Here is a 21531-nt window from a genome sequence, read left to right as displayed (position 1 = left end):
CACTTCACCATTATTTGGGCCTAGAGGAAAGCATGGGGAAGTAATAAGTAGATGATGGGTTGCTAGAGTGACATAAGCTTAAACCCTAGTTTATGCGTTGCTTCGTTAGGGGTTGATATGGATCCATATGTTTAATGCTGTGGGTTTACCTTAATACTTCTTTTGTAGTTGCGGACGCTTGCAACAGGGGTTAATCATAAGTGGGATGCTTGTCCAAGTAAGGGAAGTACCCAAGTACCGGTCCACCCACATATCAAATTATCAAATTACCGAACGCGAATCATATGAACGTGATGAAAACTAGCTTGACGATAATTCCCATGTGTCCTCGGGAGCTTCTTTCTCATTATTAGAAATTGTCCAGGCTTATCCTTTGCTACATAAAGGATTGGGCCACCTTGCTGCACTTTATTTACTTTATTTACTTGTTACTCGTTACTATTTATCTTATCACAAAATTATCTATCACCTACAATTTCAGTGCTTGCAGAGAAAACCTTACCGAAAACCGCTTATCATTTCCTTCTGCTCCTCGTTGGGTTCGACACTCTTACTTATAGAAAGGACTATGATAGATCCCCTACACTTGTGGGTCATCAAGACTCTTTTCTGGTGCCATTGCCGGGGAGTGTAGCGCTTTTGGTGAGTGGAACTTGGTAAGGAAACATTTATATAGTGTGCTGAAATTTTCTGTTACTTGTCACTATGGAAACTAATCCTTTGAGGGGCTTGTTCCGGGTATCTTCACCCCGACCAGAAGAGCAAAGAGTTGCTCCTCAACCTACTGAACTTTATGAAAATATTTACTTTGAGATTCCTTCGGGTATGTTAGAGAAACTGCTAGCTAATCCATTTGCAGGAGATGGAACATTGCATCCCGATTTACACCTTATCTTTGTGGATGAAGTTTGTGGATTATTTAAGCTTGCAGGTATTCCCGATGATGTTGTCAAAAGGAAGGTCTTCCCTTTATCTTTGAAGGGATATGCATTGACATGGTATAGGCTATGTGATGATACGGGATCTTAGAATTATAAGCGATTGAAGTTGGAATTTCACTAGAAGTTCTATCCTATGCATCCTGTTCATCGTGATCGTAATTACATATATAATTTTTGGCATCGCGAAGGAGAAAGCATCTCTCAAGCTTGGGGGAGGCTTAAGTGAATGTTATATTCATGCCCCAATCATGAGCTCTCTAGGGAAATGATTATTCAAAACTTTTATGCTCGGCTTTCTCTTGATAATCGCAACCTGCTCGATACTTCTTGTGCTGGTTCTTATATGCTGAAGACTATTGATTTCAAATGGGACTTATTGGAAAGAATTAAATGCAACTCTGAAGATTGGGGTTCCGATGATGGTAAGGAGGCAGGTATGACACCTAAGTTCGATTGTGTTAAATCTTTTATGGATACCGATGCTTTTCGTGGATTTAGCGCTAAGTATGGACTTGACTCTAAGATAGTAGCTTCTTTCTGTGAATCTTTTGCTACTCATGTAGATCTCCCTAAAGAGAAGTGGTTTAAATATAATCCTCCTGTTGAAGTGAAAGTAGTTGCACCTATTACAGTTGAAGAAAAGACTATCACCTATAGTGATCCTATTATTCCTACTACTTATGTTGAGAAACCTCCCTTTCCTGTTAGGATAAAGGATCATGCTAAAGCTTCGACTGTTGTTCGTAAGAGTAATACTAGGACTTATACACCTCCTGAGCAAATTAATGTTGAACCTAGTATTGCTATGGTTAAAGATCTCTTGGATGATGATTTAGATGGGCATGTTATTTATTTTTGTGATGAATCTGCTAAAATTGCTAAACCAGATACTAAGATACATAGACCTGTCGTAGGCATGCCTATTATTTCTATTAAAATAGGAGATCATTGTTATCATGGCTTATGTGATATGGGTGCCAGTTCTAGTGCGATACCCTATGATCTATATAAAGAAATTATGCATGACATTGCATCCATTGAATTAGAAGACATTGATGTTACTATTAAGCGTGCTAATAGGGATACCATTAAACCTTTTGGGATTGTTAGAGATGTTGAAGTCTTGTGTGGGAAGGTTAAATACCCTACTGATTTTCATGTTCTTGGTTCCCCACAAGATGATTTTTGTCCCATTATTTTTGGTAGACCCTTCTTGAATACAACTAGTGCTAAGATTGATTGTGAAAAAGATATTGTCACCGTTGGCATAGATGGTATGTCCCATGAGTTTAATTTTGCTAAGTTTCATAGACAACCTCGAGATAGGGAACCACCTAGTAAGGATGAGATTATTGGTCTTGCTTCCATTGCCATGCCTCCTACTGATCCGTTAGAACAATATTTGCTAGACCATGAAACGATATGTTTATGAAGGAAAGAAGGGAAATAGATGAAGTGTTCCTTAAACAGGAACCTATGCTGAAACATAACCTTCCCGTTGAAATTCTTGGGGATCCCCCTCCACCCAAGGGTGTTCCCGTGTTTGAACTCAAACCATTACCTGATAATCTTAAGTATGCTTATCTTGATGAAAAGAAAATATATCCTGTTATTATTAGTGCTAACCTTTTAGAGCAAGAAGAAGAAAGATTATTGAAAACTCTGAAAAAGCACCGAGTAGCTATTGGATATACTCTCGATGATCTTAAGGGTGTTAGTACCATGTTATGCCAACACAAAATTAAATTGGAGGACGATACCAAACCAGTTAGAGATCCTCAACGATGACTAAATCCCAAGATGAAAGAAGTGGTAAGAAAGGAGATACTAAAGCTCCTTGAGGCAGGTATTATTTATGAAGGAAATATGCCCTAGAGGCAATAATAAAGTTATTATTTATTTCCTTATTTCATGATAAATGTTTATTATTCATGCTAGAATTGTATTAACCGGAAACATAATACATGTGTGAATACATAGACAAACATAGTGTCACTAGTATGCCTCTACTTGACTAGCTCGTGAATCAAAGATGGTTAAGTTTCATAGCCATGGACAAAAGAGTTGTCATTTGATTAACGGGATCACATCAATAGGAGAATGATGTGATTGACTTGACCATACCGTTAGCCTAGCACTTCATCGTTTAGTATGTTGCTATTGCTTTCTTCATGACTTATACATGTTCCTATGACTATGAGATTATGCAACTCCCGTTTACCGGAGGAACACTTTGTGTGCTACCAAACGTCATAACGTAACTGGGTGATTATAAAGGAGCTCTACAGGTGTCTCCGAAGGTACATGTTGGGTTGGCGTATTTCGAGATTAGGATTTGTCACTCCGATTGTCGGAGAGGTATCTCTGGGCCCTCTCGGTAATGCACATCACTATAAGCCTTGCAAGCAATGTAGCTAATGAGTTAGTTACGGAATGATGCATTACGTAACGAGTAAAGAGACTTGCCGGTAACGAGATTGAACTAGGTATTGGATACCGACGATCGACTCTCGGGCAAGTAACATACCGATGACAAAGGGAACAACGTATGTTGTTATGCGGTCTGACCGATAAAGATCTTCGTAGAATATGTGGGAGCCAATATGAGCATCCAGGTTCCGCTATTGGTTATTGACCGGAGATGTGTCTCGGTCATGTCTACATAGTTCTCGAACCCGTAGGGTCCGCACGCTTAAGGTTTCGATGACAGTTATATTATGAGTTTATGAGTTTTGATGTACCGAAGGAGTTCGGAGTCCCGGATGAGATCGGGGACATGACGAGGAGTCTCGAAATGGTCGAAACGTAAAGATCGATATATTGGACGACTATATTCGGAGTTCGGAAAGGTTCCGAGTGATTCGGGTATTTTCGGGGTACCGGGGAGTTACGGGAATACGAGGAAGAAGCAATGGGCCTCATGGGCCAAGTGGTGGAAGAGAGGAGGTAGGGCGCGTGGCCCCCCTAGCCCAAACCGAATTGGACTAGGGGGCCGGCCCCCCTTTCTTCCTTTTCCTCCCTCTCCTTCCTTCTCCCTCTACTTCCCTTCCTTCCCCTCTCCTAGTTGGACTAGGAAAGGAGGGAGTCCTACTCCCGGTGGGAGTAGGACTCCTCCCTGGCGCGCCCTCCCTTGGCCGGCCGCCCCCTCCCCCTTGCTCCTTTATATACGGGGGCAGGGGGGCACCCCATGACACACAAGTTGATCTTCGTGATCGTTCCTTAGCCGTGTGCGGTGCCCCCCTCCACCATATTCCACCTCGATCATATCGTAGCGGTGCTTAGGCGAAGCCCTGCGTCGGTAGAACATCATCATCATCACCACGCCGTCGTGCTGACAGAACTCATCCCTGACACCCTGCTGGATCGAAGTCCGGGGATCGTCATCGAGATGAACGTGTGCTGAACTCGGAGGTGCCGTACGTTCGGTGCTTGGATCGGTCGCATCGTGAAGACGCATGACTACATCAACCGCGTTTTTATAACGCTTCCGCTTTCGGTCTATGAGGGTACGTGGACAACACTCTCCCCTCTCGTTGCTATGCATCACCATGATCTTGCATGTGCGTAGGATTTTTTTGAAATTACTACGTTCCCCAACAGTGGCATCCGAGCCTAGGTTTTATGCATTGATGTTATATGCTTGAGTAGAACACAAGTGTATTGTGGGCGAGATAAGTCATACTGCTTACCAGCATCTCATACTTTGGTTCAGCGGTATTGTTGGATGAAGCGATCTGGACCGACATTATGCGTACGCTTACGCGAGACTGGTTCTACCGACGTGCTTTGCACACAAGTGGTTGGCGGGTGTCTGTTTCTCCAACTTTAGTTGAACCAAGTGTGGCTACGCCCGGTCCTTGCGAAGGTTAAAACAACACTAACTTGACAAACTATCGTTGTGGTTTTGATGCGTAGGTAAGAACGGTTCTTGCTCAGCCCATAGCAGCCACGTAAAATTTGCAACAACAAAGTAGAGGACATCTAACTTGTTTTTGCAGGGCATGTTGTGATGTGATATGGTCAAGATGTGATGCTATATTTTATTGTATGAGATGATCATGTTTTGTAACCGAAGTTATCGGCAACTGGCAGGAGCCATATGGTTGTCGCTTTATTGTATGAAATGCAAATGCCCTGTAATTGCTTTACTTTATCACTAAACGGTAGCGATAGTCGTAGAAGCAATAGATGGCGTAACGACAACGATACTACGATGGAGATCAAGGTGTCGCGCCGGTGACAATGGAGATCACAAGCACAAGATGATGATGGCCATATCATATCACTTATATTGATTGCATGTGATGTTTATCCTTTATGCATCTTATCTTGCTTTGATTGACGGTAGCATTTTAAGATGATCTCTAACTAAATTATCAAGAAGTGTTCTCCCTGAGTATGCACCGTTGTGAAAGTTCTTCGTGCTGAGACACCACGTGATGATCGGGTGTGATAGGCTCTATGTTCAAATACAATGGGTGCAAAACAGTTGCACACGTGAAATACTCAGGTTAAAACTTGACGAGCCTAACATATACAGATATGGCCTCGAAACACAGAGACCGAAAGGTCGAGCGTGAATCATATAGTAGATATGATCAACATAGTGATGTTCACCATTGAAAACTACTCAATCTCATGTGATGATCGGACATGGTTTAGTTGATTTGGATCACGTGATCACTTAGATGACTAGAGAGATGTCTGTCTAAGTGGGAGTTCTTAAGTAATATGATTAATTGAACTTAAATTTATCATGAACTTAGTCCTGGTAGTATTTTGCAAATTATGTTGTAGATCAATAGCTTGCGTTGTCATATGTTTATTTTGATATGTTCCTAGAGAAAATTGTGTTGAAAGATGTTAGTAGCAATGATGCGGATTGGATCCGTGATCTGAGGTTTATCCTCATTGCTGCACAGAAGAATTATGTCCTTAATGCACCGCTAGGTGATAGACCTATAGCAGGAGCAGATGTAGACGTTATGAACGTTTGGCTAGCTCAATATGATGACTACTTGATAGTTTAGTGCACCATGCTTAACGGTTTAGAATCGAGACTTCAAAGACGTTTTGAACGTCATGGACCATATGAGATGTTCCAGGAGTTGAAGTTAATATTTCAAGCAAATACCTGAGTTGAGAGATATGAAGTCTCCAACAAATTCTATAGCTAAAAGATGGAGGAGAATCGCTCAACTAGTGAGCAAGTGCTTAGATTGTCTGAGTACTACAATCGCTTGAATCAAGTGGGAGTTAATCTTCCAGATAAGATAGTGATTGGCAGAGTTCTCTAGTCATCATCACCAAGTTACTAGAACTTCGTGATGAACTATAATGCAAGGGATGACGAAAATGATTCCCGAGCTCTTCGTGATGCTGAAATCAACGAAGGTAGAAATCAAGAAAAGAGCATCAATTGTTGATGATTGACAAGACCACTAGTTTCAAGAAAAGGGCAAAGGAAAAGAAAGGGAACTTCAAGTAGAATGGCAAGCAAGTTGTCACTCCCGTGAAGAAGCCCAAAGCTGGACCAAAGCCTGAAACTGAGTGATTATACTGCAAAGGAAATGGTCACTAGAAGCGGAAATGCCCTGAATATTTGGTGGATAAGAAGGATGGCAAAGTGAACAAGGGTATATTTGATATACATGTTATTGATGTGTACTTTACTAGTGTTTATAGTAGCCCCTGAGTATTTGATACTTGTTCAGTTGCTAAATATTAGTAACTCGAAACATGAGTTACATAATAAACAGAGACTAGTTGAGGGGAAGTGACGATGAGTGTTGGAAGTAGTTCCAAGATTGATATGATCATCATCACACACACTCCCTATACTTTTGGGATTAGTGTTAAACCTAAACAAATGTTATTTGGCGTTTGCGTTGAGCATAAATATGATTTGATCATGTTTATTGCAATACGGTTATTCATTTAAAGTCAGAGAATAATTGTTGTTCTGTTTACATGAATAAAACCTTCAATGGTCATACACCCAATGAAGATAGTTTGTTGGATCTTGATTGTAGTGATACACATATTCATAATATTGATGCCAAAAGATGCAAAGTTAGTAATGATAGTGCAACTTATTTGTGGCACTGCCGTTTGGGTCATATCGGTGTAAAGCACATGAAGAAACTCCATAAAGATGGATTTTCGGAATCACTTGGTTATGAATCATTTGATGCTTGCGAACCGTGCCTTTTGGGCAAGATGACTAAAACTCCATTCTCCGGAACAATGGAACGAGCTACTGACTTGTTCGAAATAATACATACCGATGTATGCGATCCAATGAGTGTTGATGCTTGTGGCAAGTATGGTTATTTTCTAACCTTCACAGATGATTTGAGCAGATATGGGTATATCTACTTGATGAAACATAAGTCTGAAATATTTGAAAAGTTCAAAGAATTTCAGAGTGAAGTGGAAAAATCATCGTAACAAGAAAATAAAGTTTCTATGATCTGATCGTAGAGATGAATATTTGAGTTACGAGTTTAGCCTTCATATAAAACAATGTGGAATAGTTTCACAGCTCACGCCGCATTGAACACCACAGCGTAATGGTGTGTCCGAACGTCATAACTGCAGTTTATTAGATATGGTGCGATCTGTGATGTATCTTACCAATTTACCACTATCGTTTTGGGGTTATGCATTAGAGACAACTGTATTCACTTTAAATAGGGCACCATCAAAAATCCGTTGAGACGACGCCTTATTAACTGTGGTTTGGCAAGAAACCAAAGTTGTTGTTTCTTAAATTTTGGGGCTGCGATGCTTATGTGAAAAAGTTTCAACCTGATAAGCTCGAACCCAAATCGGAGAAGTGCTTCTTCATAGAATACCCAAAGGTAACTATTGGGTACACCTTCTATCACAGATCCGAAGGCAAGTTATTCGTTGCTAAGATGAATCCTTTCTAGAGAAGAAGTTTCTCTCGAAAGAAGTGAGAGGAAAGTAGAACTTGATGAGGTAATTGTATCTTCTCCCTTATTGGAAAGTAGTTCATCACAGAAATCAGTTCCAGTGATTCCTACACCAATTAGTGAGGAAGTTAATGATGATGATCATGAAACTTCAGATCAAGTTGCTACCAAACCTCGTAGGTCTTCCAGGGTAAGATCCGCACCAGAGTGGTATGGTAATCATGTTCTGGAAGTCATGTTACTAGACCATGATGACCCTACGAACTATGAGGAAGCGATGATGAGCCCAGATTCCACGAAATGGCTTGAGGCCATAAAATCTGAGATATGATCCATGTATGAGAACAAAGTATGGACTTTGATTGACTTGCTCGATGATCAGCAAGCCATGTTAAATAAATGGATCTTCAAGAGGAAGACCGACACTGATAGTAGTGTTACTATCTACTAAGCTCGACTTGTTGCGAAAGGTTTTCAACAAGTTCAAGGTGTTGAATACGATGAGATTTTCTCACTCGTATCGAAGCTTAAGTCTGTTTGAATCATGTTAGCAATTGCCACATTTTATGAAATCTGGCAAATGGATGTCAAAACTGCATTCCTTAATGGATTTATTAAAGAAGAGTTGTATATGATGCAACCAGAAAGTTTTTGTCAATCCTAAAGATGCTAAAAAAGTGTGCAAGCTCCAGCAATCCATCAATGGACTGGTGCAAGCATCTCGGAGTTGGAATATACGCTTTGATGAGTTGATCAAAGCATATGGTTTTATACAGACTTTTGGAAAGGCTTGTATTTACAAGAAAGTGAGTGGGAGCACTACAACCTTTCTGATAAGTATATGTGAATGACATATTATTAATTAGAAATGATGTAGAATTTTCTGGAAAGCATAAAGGAGTGTTTGAAAGGAGTTTTTCAAAGAAAGACCTCGGTGAAGCTGCTTACACATTAAGCATCAAGATCTATATAGATAGATCAAGACGCTTGATAAGTTTTTCAATGAGTACATACCTTGATAATTTTTTTGAAGTAGTTCAAAATGGAACAGTCAAAGAAAGAGTTCTTGCCTGTGTTGCAAGGTGTGAAGTTGAGTAAGACTCAAAACCCGACTATGGCAGAAAATAGAAAGAGAATGAAAAGTCATTCCCTATGCCTCAGTCATAGGTTCTATAAAGTATGCTATGCTGTGAAGCAGACCTATTGTATACCTTGCTCTGCGTTTGGCATAGGAATACAATTTTTGATCTAATAGTAGATCACTGGACAGCAGTCAAGAATATCCTTAGTGAGGACTAAGGAAATACTTCTTGATTATGGAGGTGATAAAAGAGCTTGTCGTAAAGAGTTACATCGGTGCAAGCTTTTACACCGATCCAGATGACTCTAAGTCTCAATCTGGATACATATTGAAAGTGGGAGCAATTAGCTAGAGTAGCTCCATGCAGAGCATTGTAGACATAGAATATTTGCAAAATACATACGACTCTGAATGTGATAGACCCGTTGACTAAACTTCTCTCATGAGCAAAACATGATCATACCTTAGTACTCTTTGGGTGTTAATCACATAGCGATGTGAACTAGATTATTGACTCTAGTAAACCCTTTGGGTGTTGATCACATGACGATGTGAACTATGGGTATTAATCACATACAAATGTGAATATTGGTGTTAAATCACATGGTGATGTGAACTAGATTATTGACTCTAGTGCAAGTGGGAGACTGAAGGAAATATGCCCTAGAGGCAATAATAAAGTTATTATTTATTTCCTTATTTCACGATAAATTTTTAATATTCATGCTAGAATTGTATTAACCGGAAACATAATACATGTGTGAATACATAGACAAACATAGTGTCACTAGTATGCCTCTACTTGACTAGCTCGTGAATCAAAGATGGTTAAGTTTCCTAGCCATGGACAAAAGAGTTGTCATCTGATTAACGGGATCACATCATTAGGAGAATGATGTGATTGACTTGACCCATACCGTTAGCATAGCACTTGATCGTTTAGTATGTTGCTATTGCTTTCTTCATGACTTATACATGTTCCTATGACTATGAGATTATGCAACTCCTGTTTACCGGAGGAACACTTTGTGTGCTACCAAATGTCACAACGTAACTGGGTGATTATAAAGGAGCTCTACAGGTGTCTCCGAAGGTACATGTTGGGTTGGCGTATTTCGAGATTAGGATTTGTCACTCCGATTGTCGGAGTGGTATCTCTGGGCCCTCTCGGTAATGCACATCACTATAAGCCTTGCAAGCAATGTAGCTAATGAGTTAGTTACGGAATGATGCATTACGTAACCAGTAAAGAGACTTGCCGGTAACGAGATTGAACTAGGTATTGGATACCGACGATCGACTCTCGGGCAAGTAACATACCGATGACAAAGGGAACAACGAATGTTGTTATGCAGTCTGACCGATAAAGATCTTCGTAGAATATGTGGGAGCCAATATGAGCATCCAGGTTTCGCTATTGGTTATTGACCGGAGACGTGTCTCGGTCATGTCTACATAGTTCTCGAACCCGTAGGGTCCGCACGCTTAAGGTTTAGATGACAGTTATATTATGAGTTTATGAGTTTTGATGTACCTAAGGAGTTCGGAGTCCCGGATGAGATCGGGGACATGACGAGGAGTCTAGAAATGGTCGAGACGTAAAGATCGATATATTGGACCACTATATTCGGAGTTCGGAAAGGTTCCGAGTGATTCGGGTATTTTCGGGCGTACCGGAGAGTTACGGGAATACGAGGAAGAAGCAATGGGCCTCTTGGGCCAAGTGGTGGAAGAGAGGAGGCAAGGCGCGTGGCCCCCCTAGCCCAAACCGAATTGGACTAGGGGGTCGGCCCCCCTTTCCTCCTTTTCCTCCCTCTCCTTCCTTCTCGTTCTACTTCCCTTCCGTCCCCTCTCCTAGTTGGACTAGGAAAGGAGGGAGTCCTACTCCCGGTGGGAGTAGGACTCCTCCCTGGCGCGCCCTCCCTTGGCCGGCCGCCCCCTCCCCCTTGCTCCTTTATATACGGGGGCAGGGGGACACCCCATGACACACAAGTTGATCTTCGTGATTGTTCCTTAGCCATGTGCGGTGCCCCCCTCCACCATATTCCACCTCGATCATATCGTAGCGGTGCTTAGGCGAAGCCCTGCGTCGGTAGAACATCATCATCGTCACCACGCCATCGTGCTGACGGAACTTATCCCGGACACCCTGCTGGATCGGAGTCCGGGGATCGTCATCGAGCTGAACGTGTGCTGAACTCGGAGGTGCCGTACGTTCGGTGCTTGGATCGGTCGCATCGTGAAGACGTACGACTACATCAACCGCGTTGTTATAACGCTTCCACTTTCGGTCTACGAGGGTACATGGACAACATTCTCCCCTCTCGTTGCTATGCATCACCATGATCTTGCGTGTGCGTAGGATTTTTTTTGAAATTACTACGTTCCCCAACAATTTATCCCGTCGGTGATAGTGAATGGGTAAGCCCTGTCCATTGTGTTCCTAAAAAAAGGAGGTATTACCGTTGTTCCTAATGATAAAGATGAATTGATCCCGCAAAGAGTTATTACAGGTTATAGGATGGTAATTGATTTCTGTAAGTTAAATAAAGCTACTAAGAAAGATCATTACCCTTTACCTTTTATTGATCAAATGCTAGAAATACTATCCAAACACACACATTTCTGCTTTCTAGATGGTTATTCTGGCTTCTCTCAAATACCTGTGTCAGCGAAGGATCAATCTAAAACTACTTTTACTTGCCCTTTTGGTACTTTTGCTTATAAATGTATGCATTTTGGTTTATGTAATGCACCTGCTACCTTTCAAAGATGCATGATGGCTATATTCTCTGATTTTTGTGAAAATATTTATGAGGTATTCATGGACGATTTCTCCGTTTATGGATCCTCTTTTGATGATTGTTTGAGTAACCTTGATCGAGTTTTGCAGAGATGCAAAGACACTAGTCTCGTCCTGAATTGGGAAAAGTGTCACTTTATGGTTAATGAAGGCATTGTCTTGTGGCATAAGATCTCCGGGAGAGGTATTGAAGTTGACAAAGCCAAGGTTGATGCTATTGAAAAGATGCCATGTCCCAAGGCATAAAAGGTATAAGAAGTTTCCTTGGTCATGCCGTTTTTTATAGGAGGTTCATTAAGGACTTTTCTAAAATCTCTAGGCCTCTGACTAATCTATTACAAAAAGATATTCCTTTTGTCTTTGATGATGATTGTGTAGAAGCATTTGAAATACTTAAGAAAGCTTTGATCACTGCACCTATTGTTCAGCCACCTGATTGGAATTTACCTTTTGAAATTATGTGTGATGCTAGTGATTATGCTGTTGGTGCTGTTCTAGGGCAAAGAGTCGATAAGAAATTGAATGTTATCCAGTATGCTAGTAAGACTCTTGATACTGCCCAGAGAAATTATGCTACTACTGAAAAAGAATTCTTAACAATTGTGTATGCATGCGATAAGTTTAGACCATATATTGTTGATTCCAAAGTTACTATTCACACTGATCATGCTGCTATTAAATATCTTATGGAAAAGAAAGATGCTAAGCTTAGACTCATTAGATGGGTTCTCTTGCTCCAAGAATTTGACTTGCATATTATTGATAGAAAGGGAGCTGAGAACCCCGTTGCAGATAACTTGTCTAGGTTAGAGAATGTTCTTGATGACCCACTGATACGTCTCCAACGTATCTAATTTTCGAAACACTTTTGCCCTTGTTTTGGACTCTAACTTGCACGATTTGAATGAAACTAACACGAACTGACGCTGTTTTCAGCAGAACTGCCATGATGTTGTTTTATGTGTAGAAAAGAAAAGTTCTCGAAATGTCCTGAAAATCCACGGAGGCACTTTTTGGAATCAATAAGAACTTCTGGGCGAAAGAAATATACCAGGGGGCCCAGGGCCTGTCCACAAGACAGGGGGCGCCCTACCCCCCTGTAGGGCGCGCCCCCTATCTCGTGGGCCCCCTGGACCTCCACCGACCTCACCTCCAACTCCATATATTCACGTTGGGGAGAAAAAAATCAAGGAGAAAGTTTCATCGCGTTTTACGACACGGAGCCGCCGCCAAGCCCTAATCTCTCTCGGGAGGGCTGATCTGGAGTCCGTTCGGGGCTCCAGAGAGGGGGATTCATCGCTGTCGTCATCATCAACCATCCTCCATCACCAATTTCATGATGCTCACCGCCATGCGTGAGTAATTCCATCATAGGCTTGCTGGATGGTGATGGGTTGGATGAGATTTACCATGTAATCAAGTTAGTTTTGTTCGGGTTTGATCCTTAGTATCCACTATGTTCTGAGATTGATGTTGCTATGACTTTGCTATGCTTAATGCTTGTCACTAGGGCCCGAGTGCCATGATTTCAGATCTGAACCTATTATGTTTTCATGAATATATGTGTGTTCTTGATCCTATCTTGCAAGTCTATAGTCACCTATTATGTGTTATGATCCGACAACCCCGAAGTGACAATAATCGGGATACTTCTCGGTGATGACCATAGTTTGAGGAGTTCATGTATTCACTATGTGCTAATGCTTTGTTCCAGTTCTCTATTAAAAGGAGGCCTTAATATCCCTTAGTTTCCACTAGGACCCCGCTGCCACGGGAGGGTAGGACAAAAGATGTCATGCAAGTTCTTTTCCATAAGCACGTATGACTATTTACGGAATACATGCCTACACTACATTGATGAATTGGAGCTAGTTCTACATCACCCTATGTTATAACTATTGCATGAGGAATCGCATTCGGCATAATTATCAATCACTGATCCATTGCCTACGAGCTTTTCACATATTGTTCTTCGCTTATTTACTTTTCCGTTGCTACTGTTACAACTATTACAAAAACACAAAAACATTTATCTTTACTTTTGCTACCGCTACCTTTATTATCATATTACTTTTGCTACTAAATACTTTGCTGTAGATACTAAGTTATCCAGGTGTGGTTGAATTGACAACTCAACTGCTAATACTCAAGAATATTCTTTGGCTCCCCTTGTGTCGAATCGATAAATTTGGGTTGAATACTTTACCCTCGAAAGCTGTTGCGATCCCCTACACTTGTGAGTTATCAAGACTAATTTCTGGCGCCGTTGCCGGGGAGCATAGCTCTATTCACTGAGTCACTTGGGATTTATATTTGTTGATCACTATGAAGAACTTGAAAGACGACCGAACTACTATTTTGCCCTCAACTACAAGGGGAGGTAAGGAACTATCATCTAGCTCTGCACTAGATTCTCCTTCCGTTATTAGTAGGCTTGCGACACCTAAACCTGCTACTGCTATGAATTCTGATATGTCGCATGTTATTGATGATGCCACTTCTACTATGCATGATGAAACTACTTCTGTGCGTGATACTACTTTGCCATTAGGTGAATTTCTTGATGAACAACTTGCTAGAGTTTGGGGGAATGAAATTACTGAAGAACCTATTATTGATGATAGTGATGATGAAGGTTCTCCCAATGATTATGTATTACCTGTTGTTCCTAAGGGTTATGTTATGAATGAAGAAGCTGCTTGGGAAATCTTTGCTTGCAATGATAGATATGATCTTAAGAAATTATTAGCTAAACGGAAGCAGCAGTCTCTTAATGCTAGAATGAAACCTGACCCTACTTTTGCTACTTCACCTATCTGTGTTACTGATAAGGATTATGAATTCTCTGTTGATCCTGAGATTATTACTCTAGGTGAATCTGATCATTTTTATGGCCTTGAATCTGAAACTGTTGTGGCACATCTTACCAAGTTGAATGATATAGCCACCCTGTTTACTAATGATGAGAGTCTCGCTATTTTTATATCCTTAAGATATTTCCGTTCTCATTAAAGGGTGATGCTAAGACTTGGTATAATTCTCTTGCTCCTGGTTGTGTGCATAGTCCCCAGGATATGATTTATTACTTCTCTGCTAAATATTTCCCTGCTCATAAGAAACAAGCTGCCTTGCGGGAAATATATAACTTTGTGCAAATTAAAGAAGAGAGTCTCCCACAAGCTTGGGGGAGGCTTCTCCGCTTACTTAATGCTTTGCCAGATCACCCTCTTAAGAAAAATGAAATACTTGATATCTTTTATAATGGACTAACCGATGCTTCCAAAGACTACTTGGATAGTTGGGCTGGTTGTGTTTTCGGGGAAAGAACAGTCGATGAAGCTGAAGTATTATTGAATAATATGTTGACTAATGAAAATAATTGGACTCTCCCCGAGCCAATTCCTGAACCAATTGAGCCAACTCCTAAGCCTATTCCTAAACCCACTCCAAAGAAGAGAGGTGTTTTATTTCTCAGTCCTAAAGATATGCAAGAGGCAAAGAAATCAATGAAAGAAAAAGGTATTAAAGCTAAAGATGTTAAGAATTTACCACCAATTGAATAAATACATGGTCTTAATATACCGCGTGTTGAAGAACCATATTGTCTTGATAACCCGACACAGGTAGTAAAGGTAAATTCTCTCTATAGATATGATAAAGTTGAAATCCCCTCTACTAAATTTCATAGCCCATGCTTAGATGAATTTGATGACTTTATGGCTAGACAAGAAAGTTTTAATGCTTATGTTGGTGGAGAGTTAAAGAATAATGCTTTCGAGATAGGACGTGTAAGCGATAATCTGGCTAGAGTTAAAGCTGAACTCAAACTCGTTAGCAAATATGCTTCTATGGTTGCTACTCAAGCTGAGCAAGTACTTAAAGCTCAAAATGATTTTCTTGATGAATTAAATAATAAAAATGACTTTGCTGTTAGAGTGGCTACTAGAAATGGTAGAATGACTCAGGAACCTTTGTATCCTGAAGGCCACCCTAAGAGAATCGAGCAAGATTCTTAGAGAAATAATTTAGAGGCACCTAGTTCTTCTAAAAAGAAGAAGAAGAAGAACGATAGGACTTTGCATGCTTCTAGTGAACCTACTGTAGACACACCTGAGAATCCCAATGACATTTCTATTTCTAATGCTGAAACACAATCAGGTGGTGAACATGAACCTAGTGATAATGTTAATGATAATGTTCATGTTGATGCTCAACCTAGCAAAAACAATGATGTAGAGATTGAACCTGCTGTTGATCTTGATAACCCACAATCAAAGAATCAATGTTATGATAAGAGAGATTTTGTTGCTAGGAAGCACGGTAAAGAAAGAGAACCATGGGTTCAGAAACCCATGCCCTTTCCTCCTAAACCATCCAAGTCAAAGGATGATGAGGATTTTGAGCGCTTTGCTAAAATGATTAGACCTATTTTCTTACGTATGCACTTAACTAATATGCTGAAAGTAAATCCTTATGCTAAGTATATGAAGGATATCATTACAAAAAAAATAAAGATACCGGAAGCTGAAATTTCCACCACGCTTGCTAATTACACTTTTAAGGGTGGTATACCAAAGAAACTTGGAGATCCGGGTGTACCAACTATACCATGCTCCATTAAAATAAATTATGTTAGAACTGCTTTATGTGATCTTGGAGCCGGTGTTAGTGTTATGCCTCTCTCTTTATATCATAGACTTGAATTGAATAAGTTGACACCTACTAAAATATCTTTGCAAATGGCTGATAAATCAACTGCTATACCTGTCGGTATTTGTGAGAATGTGCCTGTTGTGGTTGGAAATGCACTATCTTAACGGATTTTGTTATTCTTGATATTCTCGAGGACGATAGTATGTCTATTATCCTTGGTAGACCTTTTCTTAATACTGCAGGGGCTGTTATTGATTGCAACAAAGGCAATGTCACTTTTCATGTTAATGGTAATGAGCATACGGTACACTTTCTGAGGAAACAATCTCAAGTGCATAGCATCAATTCTATTGGACAAGTTCCAACTATTATTATTGGAGGTTTTGAATTTCCTCTCCCTATTGTCAAGAAAAAGTATGATATTCTTATTGTTGGGGATTTTCATATCCCCGTTGAGGTAACTTAGTGTTATTCAAAATTTCTCCGGTTCCGTGTTATTCGGAATGAGTTTGTTAACAAGACTTGATCAACCTTGTTAGTGGGTTCATTTTGATGATCATGAGATGGATGAAACTAGAAGGCACAACCTTCTGTACCCACTTTTTACTTTCTGTTATTTAGAATAAATAAAGCAAAAATAGTATTATCCGTCTGTTTTCTGAATTATCCGTGCATTAAAAAATAGTCCAAAAATAAAAGTGCTCCAAATGCCCTGCAAATTTAGTATGAATTTTTCTGGAATAATTGAGGATTTTAGGCACTGAAATCACTATAGGAGGGGCAAGCACCAGGCCACAAGAGTGGAGGGCGCCCCCCCTATAGGGCATGCGCCCGTGTCTCGTGGGCCCCTGGTGGCCCCCCTCCACTTATGCCAGCACCCACACACTTCATCTTCTACCCCAAAAAATCCCCATCCAGCTCAAGCACGAGTTCTAGCTCGTTTTGCTACGATTTTCGATCTCTTTGCTCAAAGCTCCATTCACAAAACTGCTTTGGGAGATTGTTGCTTGGTATGTGACACCTCCATTGGTCCAATTAGTTTTTGTTCTAGTGCTTTATTCATTGCAAATTTTTGCTGCATAGGTGACCATGTTCTTGAGCTTGCATGTTAAATTTTTGAGGTCCCAAGCAATTCCAATGCATGATATAGTCTCTAGGCACTTGTAGGAGTAGTTGCTATCAATGTTGTTTAGTTTTATTCACTTTTATTTTGAAGTTACTAAAATTTCAGAAATTTTCAGAAAATGTTGAGGAAACTTTTGAGGGGCTCTTCTAGCCAAAGCTCTCAGGAAAAACAAGCCAAAAGAGAAGGAAAAAGCCAAGTATAATCTTCCTCGCTTAGCGGAAGTACGGTCGTGTGAATGGCCATGCGAGGATTTCTTGAAAGAAGCTGTAATTCATGAAGATTTTTAAACTTTAATCGAGACTGCAGGCCTCAGTGGTTTCATCAACGACCGAATCAATCAGTATCTCTTACTCACCAATACTTTCGTGCAAAACTTTTATTATTATCCTAAGAAGTCACCGCCTTCATTTATATGATGAGTTTAAAGAAATGGCTTTACGTAATTTTTGCGCGGTGTTTAGGATTCCTTATGAGGGCGAATTAGAGGAACCCCATCATGAAGATGTGGGTGGCTTTGTTAACACTATAGCTGTAGAGGAGCCAAAGAAGGGCTCCGAGGCGAAGGTCTCTAGCATACCCTTTCCTATGTTACGCTATTTTGCTATATTTGCTAGTAGATGCTTGATTGGTCGTGGAAATAGTGGAAATTTGAGCGTTCCTGATATTATCATTCTTCAACATGCCTTGCTTGGAGACAATACTTTTAGTATGGGTGCCATTGTTGCTAAACGGCTAGCCCTGAATCGTACAAAAGGGCCCATATTTGGAGGTATCTATGCTTCACGTCTTGCTAGGCATTTTCAGATACCCATTAGGCACCATGAGAAAGAGGAGACAAAATTGCCTCCTCACATTTTAGATTACAAGAGCATGGTAGCACACAATTTTATTGTTGACAACAAAGATAGGATGCTCTTGTATAAACTTAGATTTAATAAGAAACACTTTGAGATTATTATTTTGCCTGCGCCTCTGTTATTTGATTTGCTTGTAGAAAATTTTCTTGTCACACCGGAAGCGGTGAACAATCATCGAGCCCAAGCTTTTACTCCAGAACCCGGACCTGAGCCGGAACCTGAACTGGACCCTTATCGTGCATCATCTATCCAGTGGGATCCGGAGATGACCAACCAGTGGTATCCTGATTACACCTCCTAGTACACCGGGGAGAGTAGCGGTGGTCCTCTAGACTAACTTAGGCCAAAAGCCTAAGCTTGGGGGAGTATGTATTTCTCATCGACTTTACATTCATGTTCACACACTAGTCGTCGGTGCTCATACTCTTTCATTGTATTATCCATGCTAGTTTAATTTTCTTTTTCTAGTTTTCTTCTTGTAAGTTTGATAAACTTTAAGAAAAACCAAAAAAAATTAGTTAGTTTAATTTCCATGCTTGTAGTAGAATTAAAATGAAAACCCAAAAAGATTTCTTCTTCTTCTTCTTACTTGTTGGGAGCTTTCCCGTGTAAATAGTTTTCTTTTCTTTTCTTTTCTTTGGGGGTCGAGAAGACCGTATTGAAAATGCTTAGTGGCTCTTATATGCATGATTGTTTATTTAACTTAGAGCCCATATTACCATGTCTTCTCTCTTGAGTTGAATGCTTGCAGATTCTAGCTTAGTCCAATGCACGTGCACTCTTATTATTGTACACATCATTCGGTCGTGCAAGTGAAAGGCAATAATGACAATATATGATGGACTTATTGAGATGAGAAAAGCTAGTATGAACTCGACTTCTCTTGTTTTTGTAAATATGATGAGTTCATCGTTTCTGATTTAGCTTATTATGAAGTAAACATATTTGCAATGACGTTTAGAGATTATAGTTGCTTGTGCCATGCTTTATTAGCTATGAGTTATAATGGTTTACCTTGCGTGCCAACATGCTATTAGAATGATTATGATGTGGTATGATGGGATGGTATCCTCCTTTGAATGAATTGAGTGACTCGACTTGGCACATGTTCACGCATGTAGTTGAATCAAATCAACATAGCCTTCATGATATTTATGTTCATGGTAGATTATATCCTACTCATGCTTGTATTCGGTATGAATTAATTTTAATGCATGTTTACGACTGTTGTCGCTCTCTCAGTAGGTCGCTTCCCAGTCTTTTGCTAGCCTTCACCTGTACTAAGTGGGAATACTGCTTGTGCATCCAAACTCCTTAAACCCCAAAGTTATTCCATATGAGTCCACTATACCTTCCTATGTGCGGTATTTACCTGCCGTTCCAAGTAAATTTGTATGTGCCAAACTCCAAACCTTCAAATGAAATTCTGTTTTGCATGCTCGAGCAGCTCATGTTACAACTAGGGCTGCCTATATCTTCCATGCTAGGTGGGTTATTCTCACGAGGAGTGGACTCCGCTCCTCATTCATGAGAAAGGGTTGGTAACCGGGATGCCCAGTCCCATGATCCAAAAAGATCAAAGCAAATCAAAATAATTAAACAAAACTCCCCTAGGGCTGTTGTTAGTTGGAGGCACTCGTTGTTTCGAGCAAGCCATGGATTGATGCTTGTTGGTGGTTGGGGGAGTATAAACCTTTACCATTCTGTTTGGGAACTTCCTATAATGCATGTAGTATGGAAGATACATCCATCTCATAGTTGTTGCATTGACAGCGAAAGTATGACGCCCAAAATGTTATTCAATCTCTATTTTAAAATCGAGCTCTGGCACCTCTACAAATCCCTGCTTCCCTCTGCGAAGGGCCTATCTATTTACTTTTATGTTAAGTCATCACCCTTCTTATTAAAAAGCACCCGCTAGAGAGCACACTGTCATTTGCATTCATTACTATTGGCTTATATTGGGTATGACTTGACTGGATCTCTTTTACCATGAATTACAATGTTTAGTCAGTCCTTGATCTTTAAAGGTGCTCTGCATTTATGTTTTGCGGTCTCAGAAAGGGCTAGCGAGATACCATTTTGTTATATCATGTTATGATTATTTTGAGAAAGTGTTGTCATCCGAGTTTTATTATTATAGCTCGCTAGCTGATTACTCCCTCCATTCCTTTATATAAGGTGTATTATTTTTGGCACGGTGACCAAGGCACATGAATGGACAGGGTAGGACTAAATTACCCTTAGCAAATTTATTGGTTTGTGGCAGGTAAATCAGTTAGTCCAGGAAAGTATGAAATACATGCAATCGAGAGGGAGATACTTTCCTTCTTTTGCTACAAGGAGAGATACAGACAATCGAGAAAGAGATACTTTCCTTTTTCTGGAGGGCTAAAAGGGGAATTATGAGGAATTAGAAGAAATGCACCTTACATTATGAAATTTTATCAAAAAACAAATGCACCTTATATAAAGGAACGGAGGGGGTATGTTATTGATATGAGTAATTGTGAGACCTAAGTGTTATTGTGAGTATGGTTAGTTCATAATATTTGCTGAAACTTGAATGCTAGCTTTTCATGTTACAACAACAAGAGCAAACAGAGTTTGTAAAAGTTTTTCTTTATCACTTTCAGTTTATCAACTGAATTGCTTGAGGACAAGCAAAGGTTTAAGCTTGGGGGAGTTGATACGTCTCCAACGTATCTACTTTTTCAAACACTTTTGCCCTTGTTTTGGACTCTAACTTGCATGATTGAATGAAACTAACCCGGACTGACGCTGTTTTCAGCAGAACTGCCATGATGTTGTTTTATGTGTAGAAAAGAAAAGTTCTTGGAATGTCCTGAAAATCCATAGAGGCACTTTTTGGAATTATTAAGAATTTCTGGGCGAAAGAAATATACAAGGGGCTCAGGGCCTGTCCACGAGACATGGGGGTGCACCCCCCCTGTAGGGCGCGCCCCTCTATCTCGTGGCCCCCCTGGAGCTCCACCGACCTCAACTCCAACTCCATATATTCACGTTCGGGGAGAAAAAAATCAAGGAGAAAGTTTCATCGCGTTTTACGACTCGGAGCCGCCGCCAAGCCCTAATCTCTCTCGGGAGGGCTGATCTGGAGTCCGTTCGCGG

The sequence above is a fragment of the Triticum dicoccoides genome, chromosome 5B, assembly GCF_002162155.2.
Source record: "Triticum dicoccoides isolate Atlit2015 ecotype Zavitan chromosome 5B, WEW_v2.0, whole genome shotgun sequence".
In the NCBI taxonomy this organism is placed as follows: Eukaryota; Viridiplantae; Streptophyta; class Magnoliopsida; order Poales; family Poaceae; genus Triticum; species Triticum dicoccoides.
The sequence above is the reverse complement of the archived record's forward strand: the minus strand, read 5'-3'. Positions refer to the sequence as shown.